Raw genomic sequence first — 11896 nt, forward strand, 5'->3', positions numbered from 1 at the left:
TGGATCAGCAAAGCATGTAAAGCCATTGTACTTTCCAGTGTCTTGACAAATTTTTGTCCATTCTTTTTTTCACTAGTCTGTCATCTCATTTACGTTAACTAATCATTTGAATATTCAAAATGAGGTCATTTTTTTATATTACTTCATATACTTATTAATATCCTTTACCACATGGCTATTGCAAAGCATATTGCTCAATTCTCCAAAAAGGAATTCAATTAACTATTAAATGTAGGGCAGGGTTTTCATATTCTGACCAATTAAACACATGCCCCCTCATTATGTTTCATTGCCCCCTAGTTAAAGCAGTCCATAACTAATGTTTGGTTCTCTAAAAAAATCTTTCAGTGGATAGTAATACTCACACAACATTTAAAGAACATCAATATAATGTGACTATTGGGAGCAGTTAATTGGTATTCTGTAAATGTTCAAATTCTTTACATACACATAAATCTTATTTCTAAAAGTTTTTCTGAACTGCAAAAGGTCCTTCTATGGAGTTGCTCAAACATCTCTTTGTGCCCCTTTTTTAAGACTGTGGACAAAGGAAATTAAAAAAATAAAAATGGGGAGCTGCCCTGCGATGGACTGGCAACCTGTCCAGGGTGTATCCTGCCTTCCGCCCGATGACTGCTGGGATAGGCTCCAGCATCCCCCCTGCGACCCTGAAGGAGAAGCGGCTTAGAAAATGGATGGATGGAAGATGGGGAGCCGACGTTTTAGACTGAGGAACACATGTTAGTGACTTGATGGCTGGTGATGCTTATCAACTAGCTGATGGAGGAGGGTGCAACTGGAGGCCTGACAGGCCTGTCTATGTTCTTCTAAACAGGAAGTAATTTGGAAAAAGTTAAAGAGCTGTTGGATAAACATGCTCAATTGAGTCATGTGATAAGGGATAGCTTGCTAGACATTTTACATTTTGATGGCAAGGAGTGGTTTTTAGTGAAAGATTAAAAGTAGAGGAGAGGGTATTACATCAGTACATTTTGCAAGTGTGTACTTTGGATGAACAGTTGAATCTTTTTGCCAAGTTTAATGGCTGTACCAGGACAACTGAATTGCTTACATAACAAATGGGTTTTAATATGCGAATAGGCAGTTGAAAAAAAAAAACAATTATAGAAGCAGATGTATGTGATCCTTAGTAGTTAGAACATTAGTTTTTAATGATGGTGGAGTGGAAAGACCAATTAAGGGATAGTAGCTGTTGATATGAGTGTTATTTGAACTGCAGCAGTGCACATTATTGTAGCTGTTGAGATTCTACCAGGTTTGATGGCTGTTTTCACCAAATGGTTCAGTAGCAGTGGCCTAGTTTTCAGCTTCAGTGTCTCCAGACCTTAACCGTCAGAACCCTACTGATTGTTGTTGGGATAAGGTGAAAAGAGCAGTTCAAAGCAGCCTTCCAAATCTGCAGCAACTGAACATTGTAGTTGTTACCACATGGTAGTTTTCCTGCACAATACACATAGGATCTTGTAGAATCCATGCCCATGGTGAATTTATGCTATTAAAACTTCCAATGGAGCTGCATGACACTACTAAACATGTGTACCTAATTCAAATATTCACATACTCTGCATTTGGAAATAATGATTTTGAAAGGGGCTTTCTCATAGCCCCTCGACTTGGTACCTGTATGTTGGGGTTTTCTCCGGTGGACGAGAGGGTAGCTTCCCTACGCCTTCGGGTTGGGGAACGGGTCCTGACTGTTGTCTGTGCTTATGCACCGGCCTTGGAAACTGACTTTAAGTCGGCTCCGAAAAGATTCTGGCAAACCGTCAGGCGACTCAGAAGGGGAAAGCAGTGTGCCACTAGCACTGTATATAGTGGAGATGGTGTGCTGCTGACTTCGACTGAAGACGTCATTGGGCGGTGGAAGGAATACTTTGAGGACCTTCTCAATCCCACCGACACGTTCTCCAGTGAGGAGGCTGAGTCTGGGGACATGGGAATAGGCTTGTCCATTACTGAGGCCGAAGTCGCTAAGGTAGTTAAGAAGCTCCTTGGTGGCAAGGCTCCAGGGGTGGATGAGATCCGCCCTGAGTTCCTCAAGGCTCTGGATGTTGTGGGGCTGTCTTGGCTGACACGCCTTTTCAACATTGCGTGGACATCGGGGGCGGTGCCACTGGATTGGCAGACTGGGGTGGTGGTGCCTCTTTTTAAAAAAGGGGACCGGAGGGTGTGTTCCAACTACAGGGGAATCACACTCCTCAGCCTCCCTGGCAAGGTCTATGCAGGGGTACTGGAGAAGAGAGTCCGGCTTATAGTCGAACCTCGGATCCAGGAGGAACAGTGCGGGTTCCGCCCTGGTCGTGGAACACTGGACCAACTCTTCACCCTCTCCAGGATTCTGGAGGGTTCATGGGAGTTTGCCCAACCAGTCCACATGTGCTTTGTGGATCTGGAGAAGGCATTCGACTGTGTTCCCCGGGGTATTCTGTGGGAGGTGCTTCGGGAGTACGGGGTACATGGCTCTTTGCTACGAGCCATTCAGGCCCTGTACAAACAAAGCAGGAGTTTGGTTCGCATAGCCGGCAGTAAGTCAGACTCGTTCCCAGTGAGAGTTGGACTCCGTCAGGGCTGCCCTTTGTCACCGATTCTATTCATAATTTTTATGGATAGAATTTCTAGGCGCAGTCAAGGGATGGAGGGTGTCCGGTTTGGTGACCTCAGGGTCACATCACTGCTGTTTGCAGATGATGTGGTCCTATTGGGGACATCAGGCCGCGAACTTCAGCTTTCGCTGGATCGGTTTGCAGCCGAGTGTGAAGCGGCTGGGATGAGAATCAGTACCTCTAAATCCGAGACCATGGTTCTCAGGCGGAAAAGGGTGGAGAGCCCTCTCTGGGTCGGGGATAGGCTCTTGCCTCAAGTGGAGGAGTTCAAGTATCTCGGGGTCTTGTTCACGAGTAATGGTACAAGGGAGCGGGAGATTGGTGCTGGGTCAGCAGTGATCAAATCAAATCAAATCAAATTTATTTGTATAGCGCTTTTTACAACGGATGTTGTCACAAAGCAGCTTTACAGGATTTCAGAAAAGACAAAGTTTCCACAGGACTGAAAGAATGTACAGACTGTACAGAAACCCCTCAGTGGGCAAGCCAGGGGCAACAGTGGCAAGGAAAAACTCCCTCAGAACTGAGGAAGAAACCTTGGGAGGAACCAGGCTCACCAGGGGGGACCCATCCTCCTCTGGTCAAACTACCTACAAGTGATTATACTACTAATATTGTCAGCAGTAATATTGATATTAGGAATATCTAGGAGTCTATGAGAACATCAGGGTAGGGTGGGCAGCTCATCCAAGGTGGTTGGTGGTAGCTGAGGCATGGGCAGCTGGTCTGAAGTGGGTAGCAGGGGGGCTCGGCAGTCAGTCGTCCTTCAGTGTCCAGCCGGACATGTGGGCGGTTGTATACTCGGAAAAAAAGCAGGTACATGGGATTAGTTTTGTTCTATCCGTTTGTACATGAACAGGGAATGTAAACATTTACAGAGTGTGGCTAATGACCCCAGCAGATCTGACTATGACAGCTTAACTAAAAGGAGAGAACCGGAAGGACACACAGACACGGCAGCACTCTGAAACAGTTCGGCATCCCTCCACTCCACCGTCCACAAACTTGAGTGACTGCGTGCGAGCAGCGGGACGACAGCACCAGTGTCTCATTTTACTATAATTCCCTGTGTCCATGGACCCCTGGATCTGCTGCCTTTATCTAGGGGGGAACATTACCTACCAAAATCTAAACTGAACAAGTGTGTTTTCAGCCTAGTCTTAAAGATTGAGACTGTGTCTGAGTCCCGAACAGTTTCTGGAAGATCATTCCAGAGTTTGGGGGCTTTATAAGAAAAAGCTCTTCCCCCAGATGAAACCTTCTGAATTCTAGGAACTATTAATAAGCCAGCGCTCTGGGATCTAAGTGGTCGTGATGGCTCATAATGAGAAATAAGGTCTTGCAGGTATTCAGGGGCAAGACCATGTAGGGCTTTATAAGTCAGTAAAATGATTTTATAATCAATACGGAATTTAATAGGTAGCCAATGAAGTGATGATAGCACTGGACTGATATGCTCAAATTTTCTAGTTTTAGTGAGGACCCTAGCTGCGGCGTTTTGGACTAGTTGGAGTTTGTTTAAATTCCTGCTCGTACATCCTGACAGTAGCGCATTACAGTAGTCTAGCCTAGAAGTAATAAAGGCATGTACTAGTGTTTCTGCATCACGCAGGGATAGGGCATTTCTGATCTTGGCAATGTTGCGAAGATGTAGAAAAGCTGTCCTAGTGATGCTGCCTATGTGTTGATCGAATGATAAATCTGAATCTATTATAACGCCGAGATTTTTTGCTGCTAGTCCAGGTGCGGCTGGAAAGTCGGCGAGATTTAAGATTAAATCTGGTGATTTACTTCTTGCTAATTTTGGACCCAGAAAGAGAACCTCTGTTTTGTTACTGTTTAATAGGAGGAAGCTGCGTAACATCCAGCCTTTCACGTCTTTTACACAGTCCTCCATTTTCTTTAACCTGTGTTGGTCATCAGGCTTGGCTGATATGTACAGTTGAGTATCGTCTGCATAACAATGAAAGTTTACGCCATGATTACTTATAACTGTGCCTAACGGTAACATGTATAGTGTAAATAGTAATGGTCCTAATATAGACCCCTGCGGAATTCCAAATCTCACTTTTGAATAAGTGGAAGATAAATTGTTTACCCTAACGAACCGATAACGTTCTGATAGGTAAGATCTGAACCATGATAGGGCCGTCCCTGTGACTCCAACCATGTTTTCTAACCTTTCTAGGAGAATATTGTGGTCTATTGTATCAAAAGCCGCGCTAAGGTCAAGTAGCACTAAGAGAGATATGTAACCTTGATCAGAGGCAAGAAGAAGATCATTAGTTATCTTAACTAGAGCCGTCTCAGTGCTATGGTGTGGCCTGAATCCAGACTGAAATTTTTCATATACAGTGGGTTGCAAAAGTATTCAGCCCCCTTGAACTTTTCAACCTTTTGCCACATTTCAGGCTTCAAACATAAAGATATGAAATTGTAATTTTTTGTGAAGAATCAACAACAAGTGGGACACAATTGTGAAGTGGAACGAAATTTATTGGATATTTTAAACTTTTTTTTAGAAATAAAAAACTGAAAAGTGGGGCGTGCAATATTATTCGGCCCCTTTACTTTCAGTGCAGCAAACTCACTCCAGAAGTTCAGTGAGGATCTCTGAATGATCCAATGTTGACCTAAATGACTGATGATGATAAATAGAATCCACCTGTGTGTAATCAAGTCTCCGTATAAATGCACCTGCTCTGTGATAGTCTCAGAGTTCTGTTTAAAGCGCAGAGAGCATCATGAAGACCAAGGAACACACCAGGCAGGTCCGAGATACTGTTGTGGAGAGGTTTAAAGCCGGATTTGGATAGAAAAAGATTTCCCAAGCTTTAAACATCTCAAGGAGCACTGTGCAAGCGATCATATTGAAATGGAAGGAGCATCAGACCACTGCAAATCTACCAAGACCCGGCCGTCCCTCTAAACTTTCAGCTCAAACAAGGAGAAGACTGATCATAGATGCAGCCAAGAGGCCCATGATCACTCTGGATGAACTGCAGAGATCTACAGCTGAGGTGGGAGACTTTGTCCATAGGACAACGATCAGTGGTACACTGCACAAATCTGGGCTTTATGGAAGAGTGGCAAGAAAAAGCCATTTCTCAAAGATATCCATAAAAAGTCTCATTTAATGTTTGCCACAAGCCACCTGGGAGACACACCAAACATGTGGAAGAAGGTGCTCTGGTCAGATGAAACCAAAATCGAACTTATGTTTGGCGTAAAAGCAATACAGCTCATCACCCTGAACACACCATCCCCACTGTCAAACATGGTGGTGGCAGCATCATGGTTTGGGCCTGCTTTTCTTCAGCAGGGACAGGGAAGATGGTTAATATTGATGGGAAGATGGATGGAGCCAAATACAGGACCATTCTGGAAGAAAACCTGTTGGAGTCTGCAAAAGACCTGAGACTGGGACGGAGATTTATCTTCCAACAAGACAATGATCCAAAACATAAAGCAACATCTACAATGGAATGGTTCACAAATAAACGTATCCAGGTGTTAGAATGGCCAAGTCAAAGTCCAGACCTGAATCCAATCGAGAATCTGTGGAAAGAGCTGAAAACTGCTGTTCACAAACGCTCTCCATCCAACTTCACTGAGCTCGAGCTGTTTTGCAAGGAAGAATGGGCAAAAATTTCAGTCTCTCGATGTGCAAGACTGACAGAGACGTACCCCAAGCCACTTGCAGCTGTAATCACAGCAAAAGGTGGCGCTACAAAGTATTAAAGCAAGGGGGCTGAATAATATTGCACGCCCCACTTTTCAGTTTTTTATTTCTAAAAAAAGTTTAAAATATCCAACAAATTTCGTTCCACTTCACGATTGTGTCCCACTTGTTGTTGACTCTTCACAAAAAATGTCAATTTCATATCTTTATGTTTGAAGCCTGAAATGTGGCAAAAGGTTGAAAAGTTCAAGGGGGCTGAATACTTTTGCAACCCACTGTATATGGTTCTTGTGTAGATATGAACTAAGTTGTTGGGCCACAGCTTTTTCTAAGATCTTAGATATAAACGGTAAGTTAGAAACAGGCCTGTAATTGGACAAAACGGTGACATCAAGATTTGGTTTCTTGATCAGAGGTTTGATAACAGCAAGTTTAAAAGCTTTGGGTACATGGCCCAGACTAAGGGATGAGTTTACAATAGTTGAGATAGGGTTTATAATAACTGGCAGTACTTCTTTGAGTAATTTTGATGGAATTGCATCGAGTGTGCAGGTTGTGCAATTTGCAGAGGAGATAATCTTCTCTAGCTCCAGCTGTGGGAGGGGGTAAAAGGTTTCCAGACTCTTTTCTACAGCTGTGTTTTGTTCTATATCAGCCAAGTCAGATGGCAGCAAAGCTGGATTTGAATTTGATACTGTGGGTTGAATTTGTTGTCTAATATTATCAATTTTATTATTAAAGAAGTCCATAAAAACTTCACTGGTGAGGGTTGCTGGGATTTCTGGTTCATTACCTGCCTGATTTTGTGTGATTTGGGAAATCACATTAAACAGAACTCTAGGATTATACTTATTATTCTCGATCAGCGAGGCCAGATATGCTGAGCGAGCTTCAGTGAGAGCATTTCTATACTCTATAAGGCTGTCCTTCCAGGCAGTGTGGAACACTTCTAGTTTGGTATGACGCCATTTCCGCTCTAATTTCCGAGCTGTTTGTTTTAAGGTCCGGGTTTTATCGTTGTACCACGGGGCGAACTTTTTCTGCCTTATTCTTTTTATTTTAAGTGGGGCCACATTTTCTAAGGTGGATCGTAAGGTATTTTCTAAATAATCGGTTAGTAGATCTAGTTCAGTTGGATCTGATGGAGTGGAGACTGGGGTTGATAACTCTGGGAGATTTTCTATAAATTGTAGGGTGGTAGATGGTTTTATTGTGCGCTTTGTTGAATAACGAGGGGATGTATATATGTTATGGCTAAATCGTAGCTCATATGAAATTAAGTAATGGTCAGAGATTGCTGAGGTTTGCGGTAAGATATTAAGCTTGTCTATGTTAAGGCCTAGTGTCAAAACTAAATCTAACGTATGACTACAGTAGTGTGTCGGCCCTGTTACATTTTGGGTAAAACCAACAGAGTCTAGGATTGAGGTAAATGCCCTTTTTAATGGGTCGTCTACCTTCTCAAAGTGAATATTAAAATCTCCTACAATTATTACTTTATCATTACACACAGCCAGGTTTGCAGCGAAGTCACTAAATTCTTTTATAAATTCAGAGTATGGCCCTGGTGGTCTGTAAATGTTAAATAATGAGAACGCCTTCTTTTTTGTGACCGGATTTGTGACGTGAATAGAGAGGACCTCAAAGGAAGTGAAAGAGTCGCATTGTTTCTGACTAATATCGAGAGTATTTTGGTATATTACACAGACTCCACCTCCCTTGCCTGTTATTCTTGGCCTATGTGCATAATTATAGCCTACAGGCGTGGCTTCATTTAAAGCTAAATATGGCTCTTTATGCGGTCTGTTGTGGTAAAGAAAGAGCTGAGCCATAAGGCAAGGCTCTCGATTTACCGGTCGATCTACGTTCCCACCCTCACCTGTGGTCATGAGCTTTGGGTAATGACCGAAAGAATAAGATCGCGAATACAAGCGGCCGAAATGAGTTTCCTCCGCAGGGTGTCTGGACTCTCCCTTAGAGATAGGGTGAGAAGTTCAGTCATCCGGGAGGGACTCGGAGTAGAGCCGCTGCTTCTTCACGTCGAGAGGAGCCAGCTGAGGTGGTTCGGGCATCTGGTTAGGATGCCTCCTGGACGCCTCCCTCGGGAGGTGTCACAGGCGAGTCCACCTGGGAGGAGACCCCGGGGAAGACCCAGGACACGCTGGCGCGACTATATCGCCCAGCTGGCCTGGGAGCGCCTCGGAATCCCCCTTGGAGAGCTGGTGGAAGTGGCTGGGGAAAGGGAGGTCTGGGCCTCATTGCTTAGGATGCTGCCCCCGTGACCCGAACCCTGGACAAGCGGAAGATAATGGATGGATGGATGGATGGATTTTGAAAGGTTATTTTGTAAACAAAATTGAAACATTAATTATGGGACCCTTGTACCTAGTCCTTAAGTGCCTTCTGTTACGGGAGGACGGCGAGGAGGCAGACCCAAGTGCAGAACTGAAACCCAGCAAAAACAAAAAGACAACAGGATATGCGGTTGCCGTCGCTATTAAAGACATGAGATTCGACACGAGATTCGAACTGTCGCTGTTATGGTCGACAGTCCGCGGTGCTACCACTGCGCCACTCGAGAGAAAAAATGTGGGAACCAACGACATACAAAGGAAATGCAATAACCGACGTGCTCAAACAAAGGCTTAGTCGAAAGGTGAAACAATGAAAATGAAATGAAAACACAAAGACACTCCCACCGTAATTATGGTTTTGCTTCACTTGTATGCTCTTTCAGCAAACACCTTTGGTATGGCTTGTTTTTTTTGTTTTTTGTGAGTAATTTGGGGCAACTGCTCTCTTTTGTTCCTTTTTATTTTTTGGGGGCAATTTCTTCTCTCAGCCCTCCTGGTTTTGGGGCAGTTAAGTTTTGTTTCATTTCATTTTGTTTCTTTCTGAAGAAGGTGTGACAAACATTGGCGTTTGCCAGCACCTTATATAAGGAAGCTTCCAGGTGCGTTGAGTTAGTCTAATTGACCCACGGCACTTGCTGGCAGCAGGTGGCGCGGGCTGGGCGCATTGCTGCTGACGCCCTCTGTTGGCAGCAGGCGGTGCAGCCTGAACCCGTACACCTTCAGAATAAGCTAATGCAGCATTACTACAAACCGGATTCCAAAAAAGTTGGGACACTAAACAAATTGTGAATAAAAACTGAATGCAATGATGTGGAGATGGCAAATGTCAATATTTTATTCGTAGTAGAACATAGATGAAAGATCAAAAGTTAAATCTGAGTAAATGTAACATTTTAAAGGAAAAATATGTTGAATCAAAATTTCACAGTGTCAACAAATCCCAAAAAAGTTGGGACAAGTAGCAATAAGTGGCTGGAAAAAGGAAATTGAGCATATAACGAACAGCTGGAAGACCAATTAACACTAATTAGCTCAATTGACAAAATGATTGGGTATAAAAAGAGCTTCTCAGAGTGTCAGCGTCTCTCAGAAGCCAAGATGGTAAGAGGATCACCAATTCCACCATTGTTGCGCAGCAATACCAGAATGGTGTTACCCAGCATAAAATAGCAAAGACTTTTAAGTTATCATCATCAACCGTGCATAACATCATCAAAAGATTCAGAGAATCTGGAACAATCGCTGTGCGTAAGGGTCAAGGCCGTAAAACTCTACTGGATGCTCGTGATCTATGGGCCCTTAAACGTCACTGCACCTCAAACAGGAATGCCACTGTCAAGGAAATAACAGAATGGGCTCAGGAATACTTCCAGAAAGCATTGTCAGTGAACACAATCCACCGTGCCATCCGCCATTGCCAGCTGAAACTCTACAGTGCAAAGAGGAAGCCATTTCTAAGCAAGCTCCACAAGCTCAGACGTGTGCACAGGGCCAGGGGTCATTTAAAATGGAGTGTGGCAAAATGGAAGACTGTTCTGTGGTCAGATGAGTCACGATTGGAAGTTCTTTATGGAACACTGTGAACACTGTGGGATCCCCCTCGCATACCCTTGCTTAACCCCCTCTTCTTATCACCCTCATCCCCCTCGCTTACCCCCCCCTAAAACTTCTTTTTCCGCACCTTTATCCTCCTCCCACAACTTCCAGTGTTTATAAGGTTTTCCTAAAATATCCCTAATCAGACTGGCTGTGATAGACTGGCTGCGATCCACTAAGCTGTGCCCACATTTCCTGTGTGTCAATAAAATCAAGTCTACGCTGAAGGTCTCCTGACTTCTGATTCCTGAAAGCTGAATTTCTAACAACTGGGATGCCATGTCATCCGGACCAGAGAGGACAAGGATAACCCAAGTTGTTATCAACGCTCCGTTCAGAATCCTGCATCACTGATGGTATGGGGTTGCATGAGTGCTTGTGGCATGGGCAGCTTGCATGTCTGGAAAGGCACCATTAATGCAGTGAACTATGTTCTGGTTCTAGAACAACATATGCTCCCTCTAGACATCATCTCTTTCAGGGAAGACCCTGCATTTTCAACACAGACCACATTCTGCAGCAATCACAACATCATGGCTACGTAGGAGAAGGATCCGGGTACTGAAATGGCTAGCCTGCAGTCCAGATCTTTCACCTATAGAGAACATTTGGCGCATCATAAAGAGGAAGGTGCGACAAAGAATGCCCGAGACGATTGAACAGTTAGAGGCCTGTATTAGACTTGAATGGGAGAGCATTCCTATTTCTAAACTTGAGAAACTGGTCTCCTCTGTCCCCAGACGTCTGTTGAGTGTTGTAAGAAGGGGGGATGCCACACAGTGGTGAAAATGGCCTTGTTCCAACTTTTTTGGGATTTGTTGACGCCATGAAATTTTGAAACAACATATTTTTCACTTAAATTGATACATTCTCTCAGTTTAAACTTTTGATCTGTGATTTGTGTTTTATTCTGAATAAAATATTGACATTTGCCATCTCCACATCATTGCATTCAGTTTTTATTCACAATTTGTTTAGTGTCCCAACTTTTTTGGAATCCAGTTTGTATGTGTATATGTATGTATACACACTGTCCTGCTGATTCACACAAATAAATCCACTTGTATAAGGAAAGGAAAAGTGAAAAGACAATAAGTAAAAAAAACACAACCAACCAAACCAAAAAAAAACAAACAGGATTTTCAAAAATGATTAAAAACTACTTAGAAAATGGGACCCCTAACAACCACCCGAAAAACCTCTGATTTTCCAAAATTCCCCCCATAATTGAGTAAACAGTCATTCAGAGTGGTCTGGATTGAAACTCTTGAGTTCTTGAGAAACTTAGTCAGAATTGTTCACAGTGGTGGTGATAGGAACCAGACGTCTAGAAAATGATTACATGAAATGGTTATGAATTCACTGTCTCATGTCTGAGACACTGTGTACGATAGTTTTAGCACTATTTTACCATAATCAACATTACATATAAAAACATAGAAAACATAGTGGTTTTGGATGGTAAATAAAATGTCTATATTTGTGTTGTAGTCATGGCGATGCCTGGTTCCTATCGCCACCATTGTAAAGACATCTCTACAGTCTCTACAATCAACCATTTCAAAAACCAGTGAAATTCCCTTTTAATGCAGTAGGAGAACAAACTGGGATAACCAGGGTCTATACATCTGGCGTGAAAC

This window comes from Pygocentrus nattereri, chromosome 17 (assembly GCF_015220715.1).
Source record: "Pygocentrus nattereri isolate fPygNat1 chromosome 17, fPygNat1.pri, whole genome shotgun sequence".
Classification (NCBI taxonomy): Eukaryota; Metazoa; Chordata; class Actinopteri; order Characiformes; family Serrasalmidae; genus Pygocentrus; species Pygocentrus nattereri.